The sequence below is a fragment of the Dermacentor variabilis genome, chromosome 7, assembly GCF_050947875.1.
Source record: "Dermacentor variabilis isolate Ectoservices chromosome 7, ASM5094787v1, whole genome shotgun sequence".
In the NCBI taxonomy this organism is placed as follows: domain Eukaryota; kingdom Metazoa; phylum Arthropoda; class Arachnida; order Ixodida; family Ixodidae; genus Dermacentor; species Dermacentor variabilis.
Window position 1 is genome coordinate 84,545,587 of NC_134574.1, and position 19,761 is coordinate 84,565,347.

General features: G+C 47.0%; 1 long non-coding RNA gene across 2 annotated transcripts in view; it reads left to right on the forward strand.

Annotated features, from left to right (window-relative positions):
• Positions 1-19,761, forward strand: part of LOC142586893 (uncharacterized) — a 46,441-nt gene that overhangs the window by 11,427 nt on the left and 15,253 nt on the right. Inside the window, exons 2-4 of one of the 2 annotated variants that reach the window (XR_012829282.1) lie at positions 2,678-2,820; positions 5,815-5,960; positions 6,023-6,122. This is a non-coding gene — a long non-coding RNA (uncharacterized LOC142586893). Of the gene's footprint in view, positions 1-2,677; positions 2,821-5,814; positions 5,961-6,022; positions 6,123-19,761 lie in introns of those variants that run through there. The other variant, XR_012829283.1, reaches the window with a different exon arrangement.

The window sequence follows — 19,761 nt, forward strand, 5'->3', positions numbered from 1 at the left end:
TCATGCAGAATGTGGCTAAGGAAAGCGAACTGATCACCACAAGAGCCAGGAGGCCGGTAAAATACTCCAATTAGCGCGGATGACCTTTCAAAATGAATCTTGCACAAAAGCAATTCAATTTCACATGGGGTTTCAAGGACTGAAAACTTCAGGTGGGACTGTATATAGAGGGCGACTCCACTGCCTCAACCATTTGGTCCGTCAACTCTTACCAACCTGTATCCACTTAACGCAACTTCGGAGTCGAATATGCCGTCATGTAGCCATGTTTCTGTAATGCCTATAATATGGGGGGAATAAGCAGTTACTAGAGAGATGAAGTCGGAAAATTTATTGGGAAGGCTTCTTGCGTTATTATTTAATACACGGAGGTCATTGGTTTTGCGACTAAGGAGTCAAGGCGGAGAGGCAGGTGCGACGCTATTTAGTGCTGTATTACGATGTACTTTCTCTAATGTATTAGAAGTGCTGTTCCAGTTATAGCGAACTTTATCAATAAATATATGGTCAAACCTTATGCGCACCGTGCACCCGTTATTCCTAAAACTCTCAGACGCTTCCCAAAATTTCTTGCGGATATTCCGGACACGTTGTGAAAAATCTTCCGAAATACGGTAATCGGTTTCCTTTAGCATGTGACCACTTTTTAATACCGAAACTTTCTCCCGATAGTCCAGAAGTTTCATAATCACGGGTCGCGGACAGTCACGCGAAGGCCTTCCAAGACGATGGCATCTTTCTATTTGAGGACCAGCTCATTTTAACTTTATCCTCAAACCATTTCGCAATGTCTGAAAACAGGCGTTCATTATCTTCATCGGAGGATTCTGGCAGACCATGTAAGTTTAAATTGTTCCTTCGAGCACGGTTTTCTAATTCATCATTTTTAGTTGAAATGTTGTGAATTTTGTTTGTTAGACGTGCGAGTTCACTGTTAAGGCTGCCGCTTGGGACGGCAGGCTTATGTGACGAGGATTCCAGAGCGACCAGACGCGATTCGATAGTCTCAGAACGTGTGTTAACAGATTGTTGAAAGTTTTTAATTTCGGCGATATCCTGAGCTAATCTTTTCTGTCCGTTCAAAAGCTCAGCGAGCATTTCAGACACCGATGGCTGATCGTCAAAACCTTGCGAAAGGCTCGGATTTTTTTGGGACCGAGGACCAGGATTGCTTTCAACGTCACCACTTTGTAACAATCTACTAATACAAACAGCGAGCTGTGAGTACAAAGAAATATAAGCAAAGCATCTGCGAGAATGGTGTGGGCAAGGGAGCAGCAGTAAGAATCTGTCATCAGAGTGGATGCAGCGGGCATTCTAAAAGTAACATACCTGCGTAAGAAATAGGCAGCGGGTAAGAATGATGCTCGTACTGCTGCCACCTTGCCCACTGAAGAAGGAAGGATCTGGCTGGGAATTTATAGGCATGATCGTTGACGTCATGGGACTGGGCTTGAATGTGAATGGACGGTTCAGTGTGCCAGCTATGCCAGGGCTCCGGGCACGTGCGGTGGCAGTCAGAACAAGAGAGTCATCCGGAAGGGAGACAGGACAGTTCGTACAGCTGCCAACGAAATCACCCAGGGATCTTGACGATGGCGGCGAGTGCACGAGAGCTGTGACGTCAGGAGAGATGACCGCAGCACATTCGAGGTGGCAACAATCGAGGAAGGCGATCTGCGTAAGAAATAGGCAGCGGGTAAGCGTGATGCTCGTACTGCTGCCACCTTGCCCACTGAAGAAGGAAAGATCTGGCTGGGAATTTATAGGCATGATCGTTGACGTCATGTGACTGGGCTTGAATGTGAATGGACGGTTCAGTGTGCCAGCTATGCCAGGGCTCCCGGCACGTGCGGTGGCAGTCAGATCAAGAGAGTGATCCGGAAGGGAGACAGGACAGTTCGTACAGCTGCCAACGGAATCACCCAGGGATTTTGACGATGGCGGCGAGTGCACGAGATCTGTGATGTCAGGAGAGATGACCGCAGCACATTCGAGGTGGCAACAAGCGAGGAAGGCGATCTGCGTAAGAAATAGGCAGCGGGTAAGCATGATGCTCGTACTGCTGCCACCTTGCCCACTCCATCTCGTGTGACTCAGTGCGACAACAGTGTACAGCCACAGCCAATCCGAAATGGTGTGCTTATTTTACTTTTCCGCGTTCAATAAAGGCAATACTTCTATAAGGCACTTAACAGCACTTTTTTTTTCAAGCAATGCAAATTCTACCGGCAGGCCCTGAATTGCGATAAAAACTAAGACACAATGATCTTGTCTGTTCGAGGCCGTTGTGTGTATTGAGATTCCAGAGTAGAGCTCGCACTTCTGTCAGTGTTCACATGTTTACGATTTCGTTCTTGAGAATTGAAGAAAAACGTCATAACCCAAGGTAAAATTATATGTGTGCACTTTCGCGGTAAGAGCTACGTGAAAATTGGCAAAAAGCATTCTCTATGGTGTGGATTAATTCGGCCTGTAAGCTGTAGACGAGGTCGAACAAATTTTTGTGGCGCTTGTGACCGGAGTATTTGGCCCATTGAACTTTTTACTGTTTGAGTTGTCGTAACGTTCTTTCTTAATTTAACAATTGGTTTTCAGTACAAAAAGGCGGATTTCTATTTGGTAATAAGAGTATTAGAACTATCACAGTGTTTAATGCCATTCTTTCAAACTTCAGATTCCTGTACGTAAAGCTCAATGAGAATCTCCAGTATGCGGGAGAAAAATATTTTCGTTGCTCTTGTTTGCGCTTCCGTTCTCATGAACGCCATGTGTGCCCCAAAGCCTACAAGACCGCCGCCCTACTTGGACATTGAAAAGGTAAACATTCAATACATATCATTATGCAACATCAATTATTTAAACATTTGGTACCTTTCAGTGCTCTGACTTTCAGTTTATAGATTGCCTGATAACTTTCAGCACGACTTAATAACAAGCTTGCAGGAACATTGTCCGTGTGCCTCAGCCATATCACTTAAAAAAGGGAGACCTCAACATGCAATGTTCAGTGTTCTTATTAATAAACCAAGCCAAGCCACCTCTGACTGCTAGGCTTTCCGAGCGCGCCCACGAGAGATCAGACTAGGCAGTTCAACACGGCCAGTTCTCTCAAAAGACGGTGAGAAGCACCTCTCTACCCCTCGAAATTAGTCGATGATTCGTAGTCCAGGCTCGTAGACATCCGAGGGAGAAATTGAGCGGCTCTATCCAGTCTTCCATATATACCTAGGCATTTTAAAGAAGTGTGTAGTAAACTTAGTGCAATGCGTGAGGCTCATGATAGACACACGTGAGGAACATGGGCATGAGCTTCCAAATCCGCTATACGTGCTGGGCTCGCTTCAATAATCCTTTCACATTGATGTGACTTTAAGATAGCAGGTGCATTTTCTCGGTTACCGCGTAATGCACGTTCTACGTAAGAGCTAGTAAGCCGCTCTACGCTTATAAAGCCTCACTCATGCGGATGAAAATCACCAACCTGAAATTCCTAGACCCAGTGACGTTGACGGTACTGTACAGCCTGTTGTCATGTGTACGACATCTTAGTGTTCGAGTGCAATTCCTAAAGCGTCACTCAAAGGAAGACCACGCATGTTCGAAGCTAGGATTGCTGATAGAAGAACCACACTTACGTAAACAGTGCGTTATACCGTGAACAGGTACGTCATGTTCAAAATTAGTAATTTCTGGAATTACCTAGTGGAAAGATTACCAGCCCTTCTCGTGAAAAATACGATCTCGGTCAAGTTGGCATCCTTGCTTTTATTCCCCTATGTATGTGCAACCACCATTGCTTTCGGACTGCAATTGATCCATTCCGTATTGTTTGCTTTCTTATGCTAATTTGAGCTGCACTTATGCTTCACACCAAAGGCTAGACAGATTTCCTAAACCACAGTTCTCGTAAGATGTATAGCATTGTCTTCAATTGCGATGGGAATGCGAATGCTACAATTACCTTCAACAAGCACTTCCAGATTAGGTATGTACACAGCCTGCGCATCGGAAATACCTCGACGCAGTTTGTGAAGTGATGTGTGATGATCACCAGACAGCTAATTTCCTCGCGGTGTTCGGGGGTGTGGGCCCAAGAAGTAACACGCTAGCATTTACCAAAGAGTGTAACTTTCCCTCCACTGTAATGGTGGAGGGAAAGCCGGGCATTTCCCTTCCTCACACACATGATAACTTCTAAGGTATTTAAGCACATCTTGCCTCATCTCTAGCCAAGTAACCGTCGGTCATAACTTGTAATATGTTTCACTGGCAGCTGTGTCCAGCTAATGCGTGCCATGGAAGTCGTAGACAAATATTTTGGTGCTCCAGCGAGGCACGAAAACACGAAACGCCTGAGTAATTCCTTCATTGTCTTCGTCTTCCTGACCTATAGGTATCTTATCAAGTGACTCCCCTCAGCTAGAACGTATGAATCAAAGTCTCAGCCGCCTCCAACGACTCCAAGCTACACCAGCTTCCCTAAATTCATGGACAAGTGGGCACAGTTCGTCTTCGTGTTGTGCCGTCTTGAGGTGATATCGGCTTATGAGCATTTCGCACCGGAATCCGGCCTCCCCAGCATAACCAAAGCGACCTTTCCCCGTCTGGTATAGCCGGCAGTGATATTTGTGATAACGCGTCAGCCCCGATGTTCTCCGACGTATTCCAGTGGTGAATGGTAAATCTACCGCACCACTGGCTGATCGAGGCACATTACCTGTTCTCGCGTGCTTGGTACACGTTTTGAAAAGCACTCATTTGTAGCACGTATGGAGCTAAATAAAGCTATCTAGTGTATTTCTATGTTTCTGTACAATTCTCTTTTTTACTACTTTCATCAAAATATACTGGAGAAATTTATGATTTTGCGCAATGCAAATAAATTATTTCGAGTATCTCCAAGCGATGACAAACTACGCTGCACAACGTGAAAAGCACGAAAGTCGAAGAAAAGCAAACAATGAAAGTGTAATCCAATTTATTACAAGGGGGATAATCGGTCTAGCAGCCCCTACCTGCTACGAACATCACGAGCTATCTTGCACTCACAGCACGGGTTGTCGTCTGAGGCGCGAGGCCAGTCTGCTTAATTAGATTGGCCTCGGGTGGGAAAAAGAGAGATCCTGGCGACTCAGGGAGCAGACTTGATAAGGAGTGGTAATATATGGCTTCAGGTGGCCAATATGCACTGTCTCCCGACCCGACAACGAATGTCCGACGATGGTGGGAATTTCTCAACCATATAATTCACAGGTGAAGTACCTTCGTTCATACGGTACAGAACATTCTACCGCGCTAGTAGCTTAGAATTTGTGCCGTAAAGTAACTAGTTATGAAGCCAATTAGTGAATTTTTTACAAATTGTTGATCGTACGCTTTGTTCTTTCGTGCATCTGAAGTCCACCTCTCTAAAACGCCATTTTCAGAAATTCCTTAAAACTAAAATATTTTCCCCCCGTATATAATCTTAATCGTTCTTTTTCTTTTACCAAACAGACCACACGAGAACTGTATACTTTTATAAATATCTGACGTTCGCTTCCACGTTAGGAAGTATCTTGGTAGAAATATTTGCGTTCTAATCAATTTTAAAATTTCTAAATATCTCTCTACATATTATAGTATTTACATTGGGCATTAAGCCTACAGATAGAAGACATGGGCTAGATTCCTGCATTGAAATGTTTATATTGTAATAATCATAATAAGAACACGTTATACTCCACAAGAGCACGTCCTTATTTACCGATCATTCTTTTCGAATATACTTCCAAGATATCCTCCACTGTGTCCTTCTATTACTCGTTGCAGTTCTTCAAGCAACTCGGAAGATTATGGATTCTCGTGACAGCAACAGCCACGAGGCAAAATACCACAACTTGTAAGGTGTACGATGTAACAAAAGTAGAAAATTCTGTTGTTCACTTTGGAAGAATATTTTACAAGAAAGGCAGGAGGTAAGACTCTAAAATGGTATTTTGGCGGTGTTTATCAGATTGCATTTATACATCTCAAACAGGCAGGAGATGCGGTTGCAAGGAAAGCTGGAGACGTTTGCGCATCCCATAATGAAGGAAATTATGAACTACAAGGGTTTTATGACAGTAGCCACTCCTGGTAAGTGGTTGCTAAATTTCATTTGTCGATGTTATGTTCACTATACGTTTAATTTTCTAGGTGACCAATTATTAATATAAACAGCTACTTAAGCGAGATAAACAATTGGACTGTTCATTCTACCATGAATAATTACCTCGTAAACGTACTCCAATGACATGTTCTGATCTAATATTTACAAACACCCTATATAAATACACACTTGTTCATTACCGTAACACAAATCTTAACTTTGCAAGGTGCATTCATCTTTAGCAAATAAGGCGAGCAACCCATAATTGATAGCCTTCTTCGAGATTCAGAATAGTTTTCAACAGTGCTTTTCGGTCTCATTAGCTTAGGTAGTTATAAAAATTGGAAATAATAATTTTAAGGCATACATTCTAAGTCAGTCACTACTGTACATCAAACATAGCGTGAAAACGAGAAGAAAAACCTCCAAGATTGATGTCGTACACTTTAGCACCTGTATTGCAATGTAACTGTGGCGTTTTGTGTGAGTACCCATTGTCGTCCACGTAAATTGCGTTTGTGTTAAAGGTCACCGTATAACTTCTGTTCCCTTTCTCATCATTGTGAATTTCGGCCTATGATATCTAGTGATGTCCACTTTCAATCTATTGGCTCAATGATTCTTCTTTCTTCATATATTTTCATGGTTCTGTTTTCTGTATTCTATCGTCAGCGCGCACAACGCATAATTTGAGAACGCTTCCTGTAGTCTTCTTGTTGTGATGGTAAAAATTCGCTGAGAATTACGACACAACCTAATGCGAATTTTGAGCGCAGCTGTGTAGGTGCGTTGAATTAGGCATGTATTGTGCCAAACAAGTTGATTCTGCACGACACGGTCCTCTCAGCGGCGGCGCTGAGCCTCTGCCCGAGCAGCTCGTTTAGGAGCAGTGGCAGCCCAAACATTTACATCAGTTGTGTCGCATAATATCCAGAAAGGAAGAATTAAAAGTTTAACTGGTAGCTCAACGATATTGTTGCTCTAAGAAAAACATCTGTAAAAACGACAGAAATCTAAATATCAGTCTGTCCCTCTTGATTTACATCTGCTTGTGCTCCTGCTCAACTGCGGAATTCACGAGAGTTTCAATCGTGAACAGCCCCGAATGTTTTGAAGAAAATACTAAAGGACTTGCGCAAATACTAGCGCACATGGTAGTCATATCGTCACTGATGCGATTTTTATAGTTTTGTTTAAGCAAGCTGTTATTTTTCTATCCCTAGAGAGGTGCATCTCACGAAGACCCATTCACCTTGCCAAAGCCTATGTCAAAAACCACTTTTTGTTCATACATTGGCCTTCAACCAGCTAGTAAACAATATTTTTGTCTTTGTGTATCTCGCTTAGTTTTTACACAAACTCTTAAATAGTTCACCCTGTTTGTATTTAAGACAGATAATGACAGACAGACAGACAGTAAATAAAGAAGTTCGAGGCCAAGCGTTTTTTATCTTTCCGCTTAAAAAGTTAACATGGCTCCCTCCATCACTTTGTTTCCATATATGTTTGGCTAAACATGGTCGTCGCATGCCTCCTCACCCCCTCCTCACCGTTTTGCCATTCTTTACTCTGCCGCTTTCCTTCTGATGCTTCTGGTGCATCGTTCTCCCCCTGCTTTTCTGTTTGAGATCTGTTGGCTATCGCCATCTTTCATCCATCGCTGCTCTCCGAGTTGTCTTTCATCCTTCGCTTTGCTCGTACGCTCGCTTACACCGAGGGACGGCGACGCAGACGCGCAACGCTGCGTTATCAATGTAGGCAATTTCAAAACTACCAGTTAGCAATCTACCTCGGCACTAAACAAATTGGCCCTGATAGGAGCAAACTACTCCTCGTCTAGCACATTCCTGAATGAGAGTATGTTATATTACATCTAAACTGAACTTTGTGAATTCCGTCTCATACAAGAGCCTTTAGGGATTTTACATTGAATTGCATCATAATTCATTCCCTACACAAGTTTTTTTGGCTGTTACAGCTAAAACGAATACCTTTTTTAAGACATTTACAAGTGTTCTAACGCCACAATATGTTGATTCGTTTAGTACGACTGGTTTATGTTTTTCTAAGTGAAATAAACGTCATTTCATTTCTGACGAGATTTTCTATGATTTTACTACAATAATTATGTTTTTCTTTGAGCAGCTTCAGGACACTGATCAAGTAGCGACGACGAAACGTACTTTACGGGTAACAACTTCTATAGTACGTTAGTTGAAATTTAGCACCCCGTTATTTTGTTTTAATAATAGATATATGTGACACGTAATAAACCAATCGAAAATGCTTTATTAGTAAATGAGCGTAGCGAGACTCAATTTTCTAGTTTCCCTTATGGTGTTGGGTACACAACATTTTAAATAAATATTCACCGAAGCGGGAACTGAGCAAAAAGGAAAGCCCGTATTTGCACTTTCATGGTCGAGAGAACAAGTCATATCGTTGTTCTTGTGCTTTAACAAGTGTTCACAACGCTTGGACCGTATCTTTATCCCACAGCATAATCGTCTGGTATCTTTGGAAGCCTTTCTATAGTTAAAATAGGTCCCGATGCACTCTTTTACTATGGGACTTCCTTATGAATACTACACATGTGTAGTTTTCTGAATTTTTACCAAAAAATACATTCTGAAATAAAAATAGGCTACGCGCCCGATACTTCCTGGTCACAAATGGCAGGTGGGTTATCAGGGAGACATATCATTCCTGATAAGAAAGTGGGGTGTGTTGTGGGACAAGATAACCCTAAAGTGTGTAAAGAGTCGTTTTTTTGGAGGGTAGCACTTCAATTCCTACTTTTATTACCGGAATATTTTGAAATTCACTGCTTGCGTACCTGTTTGAAGCGTATATCATCATCCATAAAGTTTATGGTATCCCTTGAAAGGCAAAGGTGTGAAAGGCATAGCATTGGGAGGGAGAAACAGGAGAATAATAATGGCAAGTATTTGTGAATAAAATATCGAGCATTACGTCATAATGTAAAGTATCTAACTTACAGCATTATTACCAACAAAAATCCGAGTCATCTGTATTCGGTGAGTAGACGCGCACGGAACGCGCTGCCCAAGTACTAATAACGTGTACCGCGGACTTCATTATGTTACAATGTTAAGCAGAGCCAGAGCTGAGGATAACTTTTTAAATATTTCAGTACAGAAGTTAAGATCTATCTTCCAGTTCTTTAACACTCCTTCCTACTCACATAACTCCCTCTTGTATATCTTCCCACACGAACACATACCTTGAGAGAGAGAAGGAGAAAACATTTATTTGGACCATCGAGGTCGTTGTTCTTCAGGTCGATTGGGTGGTGTCCTCATTCCAGGACTCCACTGGCCATGGCTGCACGACATACTTGCTGAACGAGAGCTTCTTCGCCCGCCAGGGTATTGCAGGTCAGCTGCACCTCCCATCGCTCAAATTATGTTCTAATAGTCCTTGAGTGTGGAAGTTTGCCCCCGCACCCCCACGAAATGTGAAAGAGTGAAAAATCTGAAAATGTGTGATTTGCCGCACCAGGGGCAAATGCCGCGACATGTATGTAGGCACATTTTGCTGTATCTGTGTAGATTTGGGAATGTGTTGGTCTGAATAAGAGTGAGAGCTACTGCCTCTTCAGTGCTGAGCTTTCTGTGAGGGGGTGGGTAGATCCTGCGGTTGGATCGCTGGATCTCGAGTCGGTCGCAGTAATTGGATGGCAGCGGCACGAAGGTAAAGGACGGATATTGATGAGACGGTTGCTTTTGTCCCGTTCAGTTGATCAGCATTCGAGCTTAGGCGTTCGTCCATTCGTTATCCTGCAGTCTCGCGTGGCCAGGTGTCAATGTGATTTGATGGGATTCTTGCAGCCTCGGGCCTAGAATCTGAGCCGCCAGCGGCGGTGTTCGTCCGTTCGTAAAGTTACGGCAGGCCTGTTGAGAGTAGATAATGACATGAACTTCCCTGCCTACCATGTCTTGTTTCTTTATTACTAGCGCCGCGGTTGTGGTCTCAGCCGCAGCTAGGGTCTCTGCCCAGATGGAGGCCGCGAGGATCAAGGAGTTGTCTATCGCGTTCACGTCGGCTACCGCGAAGAAGCCCCTACCGGGTACGCCGCCACGTCCACGTACGTTACGTACGGGTCACATTGGACTTGTCGGTACTGTCTCTCAACGCGTATCTTGCATCGTCCTTCATGGAGTTTATGAATAAAGTGCTTCGGTACGGGGTTCGCCTTCATCTTGCCTATGACCTCAGGCGAGAGTTATCGTTGCCCATCGAGGGCACGGAGCTCCGTTGCCGTTGCTTTCCGGTGGATGATGGCACTGCCCACCGCTGTGTTCTTCAGTCTGGCTTTTTGCAAAGCCATAACCGCTTCCGATAGCACAGCGAAGGTGTGGATCCCAAGGGCCGCTAACTTCTCGATGGAGGTGGTGACAGGGTGACCCAGGGCCATTTTGCAGGCGCCTCTGATGCTCGTATATACTTGTTCTTGGTCCCAATTGTTTAGCGAGTGGTAGTGATGCGGCATGCTATACGTTGCTCTGCTGATCACCAGAGCCTGGAGGAGGCGCAGCGTGTCCTCTTCGCGCATGCCCTTGCCGCTTCTTGTTTCTCGTTTGATAATCCGCGACATCTGGTTCGTGGCAGACCTTAGGGTTTGCACGTTGTGGGAGGCATTCAGGTTGCTCTGAATACAAAAAAATAGAATCCTAGTCTTATTGCTTTCCTTGATCTTCTGGCCCTCTAGATAGAGGTTGATAGGGCCGGGGGACTTGTAGATTCCTCCTCTGTGCACCCGGAGATCACGTCGGACTTATCGGGCACGCAACGAATCCCGCTCGCTGTCGCAAATCTGTCCACGGCCGTCGCGGCCTCCTGATGGGTCGCCTCCTTTCGCGCGAGGGATCCCTTAGTGGTCCAGAGCGTGATGTCGTCTGCGTACTGGGCGTAAGCTAGGTCCGGTATATTCCGCAGCTGTTTGGTCAACGCTAGCATCGCGACGTTGAAGTGAATCGGGGAGACTGTCGCATCTTGCGGCATTCCTTTGTTCGGCACGTCGATCATATCGGATTGAGTCTGGCCTATTTCGATGGTTGCGGTCTGGTCTGTTGGTAACGATTTGACGTAATTAAAGATTCGCTTCCCCTAGCTGATGCCGTTCAGTCCCTTGAGAATGGCCTCATGAGATATCTTATCAAAGGCCGTTATCAGGTCGTGCGTGAGCAAGAAGTGTTCTCCTCTCTTTGGAATGCCCTTGAGAACCTTTTCCAATAGGATTACGAAAGTATCTTGCACAGAAAATCCCGGCCTGAAGCCAAGCATGGTGGGCGGTCCTCTATTTACTTTCGGAGGTGGGTTTCGATGACCCCCTGGCACAGCTTGCCGAGGCACAAAGTCAGCGAGATGGGACGTCGATCGCGTGCTTCTTTCCGGGACTTCTTGAAGGCATTTGACGTCGGGAGGGTATTGGTGATTTTGGATGAAGTGTTAGAGTGAACTTGCCTTCTTGTTGAAAGAGCCAGAATGCCTCTGTCAGATCTCGAGGTGTTCGGGCACGCTGCGTGTGGTGTTAGCCATTTCTGACCTTCATGCCACCGCCATCGCAGTTGTCGGCATCCCCGACGTCACCCGTGTTGTTTATGCGCCTGTAGGCATTGATGCGTGGGTTGCTACTCTCGTCATCCACCCGCATGCGCGAGCCGAACTCGATATTTTGTATTATTCTTCCAAGGTCTTATTTTCTTAGTGTGTTATCCTTGATTTTATCGTTTCATTCACCCTTCCTAAAGCATCTGTTGCATCGTAGCATAAATGCTTTCTAGCGTGACTACACTTGAGTGACCTGCCGCTGCCGAGACCACACCAGTGGTCGAGGAGGGCGTGGTGATTATTGAGGGGGGAGGAATGGAGACGGTGGGCTGGTGGCCTATCCATCTCCTTTGCGGCCCTGCCTGCGCGTTGTTGTTGTTTGTTTTGCTTAGCAACGCTTCTAAGCGTTGTATGCGTTGATTTAGGTCGTTAGCCTGAGCTTTCAGTTTTTTGCTTTTTCCCTGATGCGTGTACATTCTGGGGAACATTTACTATTGTCACTGGTATTTGGAGCAGAGGAGTTCGTTCTTCTGCTTCGACGTGGATGTGATATGTCGCGGGCCTAGGTGGCAAGGCGTCACAACTAGGCATGCGCCGTCGTAGTGGCGCAAACGTTATCCCACTGGTTGCGCTTAAAACGCCGGCATTCAAGCTGGCGCGCGCTTTCATTCCTGTAATATTGTCACGTGGTGGTGACATTGAAGAGCACAGTAGCAATACTGTGAACGACAAAACTAACTTTTATTGGGTGAACCTGGGCCCACAAAACTGGATATACATATAGCACAACGATAGCTGCGAACACTGTCGGCGATCGTCGAAAATCTGATCAGCGGGTCCAGCGTGTCGGCTTTTATACAGCAGTCATCGAGTGTTCCAGGCTTGTTGTGACCTGCGTGCCTTTCACAAAGTTCTACACCATTCGCGTCACGCGATGAAATCAGATAACACATGGTTAGGCGACAACAGACAGCGGATAGAAGCATCGATAACTTTCCAGAAACTTCGGATACATGCAGGCGTTTCCCGCGCTGCGCGACAACATTTGTTAAGCGACGAAACGTGGTCGCCGAATAAAGATAAGTACACGTGTCATTACCGCCCTCATAAAAAAAGCATCGACCCGATGCTGCAAACAAACGTAAGTAATAAAGAAAAACACTCGTAGCAAAGAAAACAACAAAATAAGTAAGTTCATCAGCGTCCGTAAAACGGTTTAAGGCGCACCACGTGGACCACTTCAGATCGTGCGTGGCGCCGCTGTGAATGCGAAATGCCGTCATGAGCGCCAATGCGTCGGATGACCTTATAGGGTCCGAAATAGCGTCGGAGTAGTTCCTCACTGAGTCCTCGTCGGCGTATCGGGGTCCAAATCCAAACACGGTCACCGGGCTGGTACTTGATGAAGGAAGCGTCGTCCGAGGTTGTAGCGTCGGCTGTCGGTCCTCTGTTGGTTCTTGATCCGCAGGCGGGCGAGCTGTCGGGCTTCTTTGGCGCGCTGGAGATATGTAGCGACATCAAGATTCTCCTCTTCAGTGACGTGCGGCAGCGTGGCGTCTAGCGTCGTCGTCAGGTTCCTGCCGTATACTAGCTTGGACGGCGTGATCTGTGTTGTTTTTTGCACCGCCGTGTTGTAAGCGGAGATTGTATACGGCAGGACCACGTCCCACGTCTTGCGCTCGACGTCGACGTACAATGCTATCATGTCGGCGAGGGTCTTATTCAGCCGCTCCGTAAGACCATTCGTCTGCGGATGGTAGGTAGTTGTGCTCCTGTGACTGTCTGGCTGTATTGTAGAATGGCTTGCATGAGCTCTGCTGTAAAAGCCTTTCCTCTGTCTGTGATGAGGACTTCTGGAGCACCATGTCGCAGCAGCATGTTCTCGACGAAAAATTTCGCCACTTCGGCTGCGCTGCCTTTCGGTAGAGCTTTAGTTTCAGCGAAGCTGGTGAGATAGTGCGTCGCCACGACGATCCACTTCTTTATGGAAGTTGATGTCGGAAACGGTCCCAACAAGTCCATCTCTATCTGCTGAAAAGGTCGGTAAGGAGGCTTGATCGGCTGTAGTACTCCCGCTGTCCTTGTCGGCGGTGTCTTGAATCGCTGACAGTCTCGGCATGCCTTGACATAACGGGCGACGTCGGCTGATAGGCGCGGCCAGTAATACCTTTCTTGTATCCTCGATAGCGTCCGCGAGAAGCCGACGTGCCCAGCGGTCGGATCGTCATGTAGGGCGCGCAGTACTTCTGGACGCAGCGCCGACTGAACAACAAGATGTTAGTTGGCGCGGACTGGTGAGAAGTTCTTTTTCACGAGTAGATTGTTTTCAAGCGTGAAGGAAGATAATCCGCGCTTAAATGCCCTAGGACAACGTCGGTGTGCCTTACCAAATCTTCGACGAGACCGTTTAGCTCCGGGTCTGCCCGTTGCAGTTCAGCGAAGTCTTCCGCGCTTATCATTCCAAGGAATGCGTCGTCATTCTCGTGATCTTGCGGCGGCGGGTCAATGGGGGCGCGTGATAGACAATCGGCATCGGAGTGTTTTCGTCCGGACATGTAGGTTACAGTGATGTCGTATTCTTGTAGTCTGAGGCTCCACCGCGCCAGTCGTCCAGAACAATCCTTTATATTCGCTAGCCAACACAACGCGTGATGGTCGCTGACGACTTTGAATGGGCTGCCATATAGATAAGGGCGCAATTTAGCTGTAGCCCAAACTATGGCGAGGCATTCCTTTTCGGTCGTAGAATAGTTGCCTTCCATTTTGACAGCGACCGGCTAGCATAAGCAATCACCTGTTCGACTCCATTTCTCCTCTGGACTGGAACGGCACCGAGGCCTAGGCTACTGGTGTCAGTATGGATTTCTGTATCGGCGTATTCGTGGAAGTGCGTAAGTGCCGGCGACGACTGCAGGCGTCATATGAATTCTTCAAATGCGTCGGACTGCGGCGTTTCCCAGTTGAACTCAACATCACATTTAGTTAGACGTGTCAACGGCTCAGCGATGCGTGAAAAGTCCTTGACAAAGCGCCTGCAGTAGGCACACATGCCAAGAAATCTACGCACTGCCTTCTTGTCGATGGGTTGCGGGAACTGTGCGATGGCAGCTGTCTTTTGGGTGTCTGGGCGGACACCAGATTTGCTGATTACGTGGCCTAGGAACGGAAGCTCATCGTAAGCGAAGCGGCAATTTTCCGGCTTAAGAGTGAGCCCCGATGACTTGATGGCCTCTAGTACAGTCGCAAGCCCCCTCAGGTGATCGTCGAAATTTCCGGCGAAGACAACGACGTCATCCAAGTAAACGAGACAGGTTTGCCACTTCAATCCTGCTAAAACCGTGTCCATCACGCGCTGGAACGTTGCAGGCGCCGAGCGCAGTCCGAATGGCATGACCTTGAACTCGTTGAGGCCGTCTGGGGTGATTAAAGCGGTCTTTTCGCGATCTCCCTCGTCGACTTCTATTTGCCAGTAGCCAGACTTGAGGTCCATCGACGAGAAGTATTTAGCATTGCAGAGCCGATCCAATGCGTCGTCTATCCGTGGGAGCGGGTATACATCCTTCTTCGTGATCTTGTTCAGTCGACGATAATGGACGCAGAAACGTAGGAGTCCGTCCTTTCTTTCACCAAGAATACAGGAGATGCCCAAGGGCTTTCGGACGGCTGGATGATGTGGTCGCGCAGCATTTCGTCGACTTGGTGCCTTATAGCTTCACGTTCTCGCGTCGAAACTCGGTATGGGCTCTGGCGGAGTGTCGAGTGCACTCTCCGTTTATTATGCGATGCTTTGCGACTGGGGTTCGTCGAATCCTTGATGACGTCGAAAAGCACTCTTTGTATCGTCGAAGTAGACTTCTGAGCTGTTGTTGCTTAATCGTGGGGAGACTTGGATTTATGTCCAAGTCTGGCTCGGGACTACGCTCGTTGTTGTAGATGCGGCAGAATCTGAGACGGCGAACGCCTTGCTGTTTTCCAGAATTTCCTCGATGTATGCGATCGTCGTGCCCTTGTTGATGTGCTTGAACTCCTGGCTGAACTTTGTCAGCAACACTTTCGTGTTTCCTCCGTGCAGTCGAGCGATCCCACTTGCGACGCAAATTTCACGGTCGAGCAGTAGACGTTGGTCGCCTTCGATGACGCCTTCTACGTCAGCGGGTGTTTCGGTGCCGACCGAAATAACGATGCTCGAGCGAGGCGGTATGCTCACTTGATCTTCGAGCACACTCAAGGCGCGGAGACTAGGAAGGCTCTCCGGCGCTATCGCATGATCTTCCGACAGCGTTATTGACTTCGATTTCAGGTCGATGACTGCGCCGTGTTGGTTGAGGAAGTCCATGCCGAGAATGACGTCTCGTGAACACTGTTGGAGGATAACGATGGTGACAGGGTAAGTCCGGTCGTGAATGGTAATTCTTGCCGTGCACATTCCAGTCGGCGTTATGAGGTGTCCTCCAGCGGTCCGAAATTGAGGGCCTTCCCACGTAGTCTTAACTTTCTTTAACTGGGCGGCGACGTGTCCATTCATGACGAAGTAATCAGCCCCTGTGTCGACTAAGGCGGTGACTGCGTGGCCGTCGAGAAGCACTTCGAGGTCGGTGGTTCTTTGTCTTGCATTACAGTTCAGTCTTGGCGTCCGATCACGACTGCGTCGCGTTGACCTGTGGCTGGTATGTGACGTCGTCAGGTCGTCTTTCGTCGTCGCATTCTTTGCTTCAATACCTCGTCGGGACGGCGGCGTGTCATTATGTCGTCGAAGTAGTTTCTTCGGCGTCTTCTTCGGTGGCGGAGGATCTTCGTCCGTTCGACGAACAGCAACCGCACCTCCATCGGTTGCTGCCTTTAGTTTTCCGGATATGGGCTCGCTAACCGGCCGTGGGCTGGCCCAGTGTATGGTCGGCGCTGCGGCGATATGTAGCGGCCTGGTGATGGCGAACGCGACGGTCGTCGAGAGTTCCACTGAGTAGCGACGAGGTATTCAGCGATATCGCGAGGGCGTTCACCTTGCTGCGGGCGCGGAGCTTTGACGCCGAAACCTCGCAGTCCCATCTCCCGGTGTGGACATCGTCGGTAGACGTGACCAGCTTCTACGCAGTGGTAGCAGAGCGGGCGGTTGTCAGGAGCGCGCCAAGCGTCTGTCTTCCTTGGGTAGCTGCGCATGGCAACAGGTGGGCGTGCTGGCGGCGGCGGTGGTCGACGGTATTACCTTGACGGCGTGAATTACTTTGACGGCGTGCGACGGTGGCGTAGGTCGTCGCTTATGGCTGGGGTTGCGGTAATTGAGGTTGCACCTCTGGAAGTCCAAGCGACCGCTGAACCTCTTCTTTGACGATGTCAGCGATCGAGGCGACTTCAGGCTGCGCCGACAGGACATCTTCTGAAGCTCCTCTCCTACGACTGCCCTGATAGCCTCGCGCAGGTCGTCGCAGGCAAGTGATTCAACTCCGGCACAGTTTGTCGGGCACAGCTCCGGACAGGCCGCCATTGGAATATGAACTTGGCAACGTTTAACGCTAGAACGTTATCTAGTGAGGCGAGTCTAGCAGTGCTATTGGAGGAATTCGAGGGCAGTAAATGGGATATAATAGGGCTCAGTGAAGTTAGGAGGCCGAAAGAAGCATATACAGTGCTAAATAGCGGGCACGTCCTGCGCTACCGGGGCTTAGCGGATAGAAGAGAACTAGGAGTCGGATTCCTGATTAATAAGAATATAGCTGGTAACATACAGGAATTCTATAGCATTAACGAGAGGGTGGCAGGTCTTGTTGTGAAACTTAATAAGAGGTACAAAATGAAGATTGTACAGGTCTACGCCCCTACATCCAGTCATGATGACCAGGAAGTCGAAAGCTTCTATGAAGACGCGGAATCGGCGGTGGGGAGAGTGAAAACTAAATACACTATACTAATGGGCGACTTTAATGCCAAGGTAGGCAAGAAGCAGGCTGGAGACAAGGCAGTGGGGGAATATGGCATAGGCACTAGGAATAGCAGGGGAGAGTTATTAGTAGAGTTTGCGGAACAGAATATTATGAGGATAATGAATACCTTCTTCCGCAAGCGGGATAGCCGGAAGTGGACGTGGAGGAGCCCGAACGGCGAGACTAGAAATGAAATAGACTTCATACTCTGCGCTAACCCTGGCATCATACAAGATGTGGACGTGCTCGGCAAGGTGCGCTGCAGTGACCGCAGGATGGTAAGAACTCGAATTAGCCTAGACCTGAGGAGGGAACGGAAGAAACTGGTACATAAGAAGCCGATCAGTGAGTTAGCGGTAAGAGGGAAAATAGAGGAATTCCAGATCGAGCTACAGAACAGGTATTCAGCTTTAACTCAGGAAGAGGGCCTTAGTGTTGAAGCAATGAACGACAATCTTGTGGGCATCATTAAGGAGTGTGCAATGGAAGTGGGTGGTAACTCCGTTAGGCAGGATACCAGCAAACTATTGCAGGAGACGAAAGATCTGATCAAGAAACGCCAATGTATGAAAGCATCTAACCCTACAGCTAGAATAGAACTGGCAGAACTTTCGAAGTTAATCAACAAGCGTAAGACAGCTGACATAAGGAAGTATAATATGGATCGAATTGAACATGCTCTCAGGAGCGGAGGAAGCCTAAAAACAGTGAAGAAGAAACTAGGAATTGGCAAGAATCAGATGTATGCGTTAAGAGACAAAGCCGGCAAAAGCATTACTAATATGGATGAGATAGTTCAAGTGGCTGAGGAGTTCTATAGAGATTTATACAGTACCAGTGGCATCCACGACGATAATGGAAGAGAAAATAGTCTAGAGGAATTCGAAATCCCGAAGGTAACGCCGGAAGAAGTAAAGAAAGCTTTAGGAGATATGCAAAGGGGGAAGGCAGCTGGGGAGGATCAGGTAACAGCAGATTTGTTGAAGGATGGTGGACAGATTGTTCTGGAGAAACTGGCCACCCTGTATACGCAATGCCTAATGACCTCGAGCGTACCAGATTCTTGGAAGAACGCTAACATAATCCTAATCCATAAGAAAGGGGACGCCAAAGACTTGAAAAATTATAGACCGATCAGCTTACTGTCCGTTGCCTAAAAAGTATTTACTAAGGTAATTGCAAATAGAATCAGGAACACCTTAGACTTCTGTCAACCAAAGGACCAGGCAGGATTCCGTAAAGGCTACTCAACAATAGACCATATTCACACTATCAATCAAGTGATAGAGAAATGTGCAGAATATAAGCAACCGTTGTATATAGCTTTCATTGATTACGAGAAAGCGTTTGATTCAGTCGAAACCTCAGCAGTCATGGAGGCATTACAGAATCAGGGTGTAGACGAGCCGTATGTAAAAATACGGAAATATATCTATAGCGGCTCCTCAGCCACCGTAGTCCTCCATAAAGCAAGCAACAAAATCCCAATAAAGAAAGGCGTCAGGCAGGGAGATACGATATCTCCAATGCTATTCACAGCGTGTTTACAGGAGGTATTCAGAGACCTGAATTGGGAAGAATTGGGGATAAAAGTTAATGGAGAATACCTTAGTAACTTGCGATTCGCTGATGATATTGCCATGCTTAGTAACTCCGGAGACCAATTGCAATGCATGCTCACTCACATGGAGAGGCAAAGCAGAAGGGTGGGTCTGAAAATTAATGTGCAGAAAACTAAAGTATTGTTTAACAGTCTCGGAAGATAACAGCAGTTTACGATAGGTAGCGAAGCACTGGAAGTGGTAAGGGAATACATCTACTTAGGGCAGGTAGTACCGGTGGATCCGGAGCATGAGACGGAAATAATCAGAAGAATAAGAATGGGCTGGAGTGCGTTTGGCTGGCATTCCCAAATCATGAACAGCAGGTTGCCATTATCCCTCAAGAGAAAAGTATATAATAGCTGCGTCTTACCAGTACTCACCTACGGGGCATAACCCTGGAGGCTTACGAAAAGGGTTCTACTCAAATTGAGGACGACACAACGAGCTATGGAAAGAAGAATGATAGGTGTAACGTTAAAGGATAAGAAAAGAGCAGATGGGGTGAGGGAACAAACGCGAGTTAATGACATCT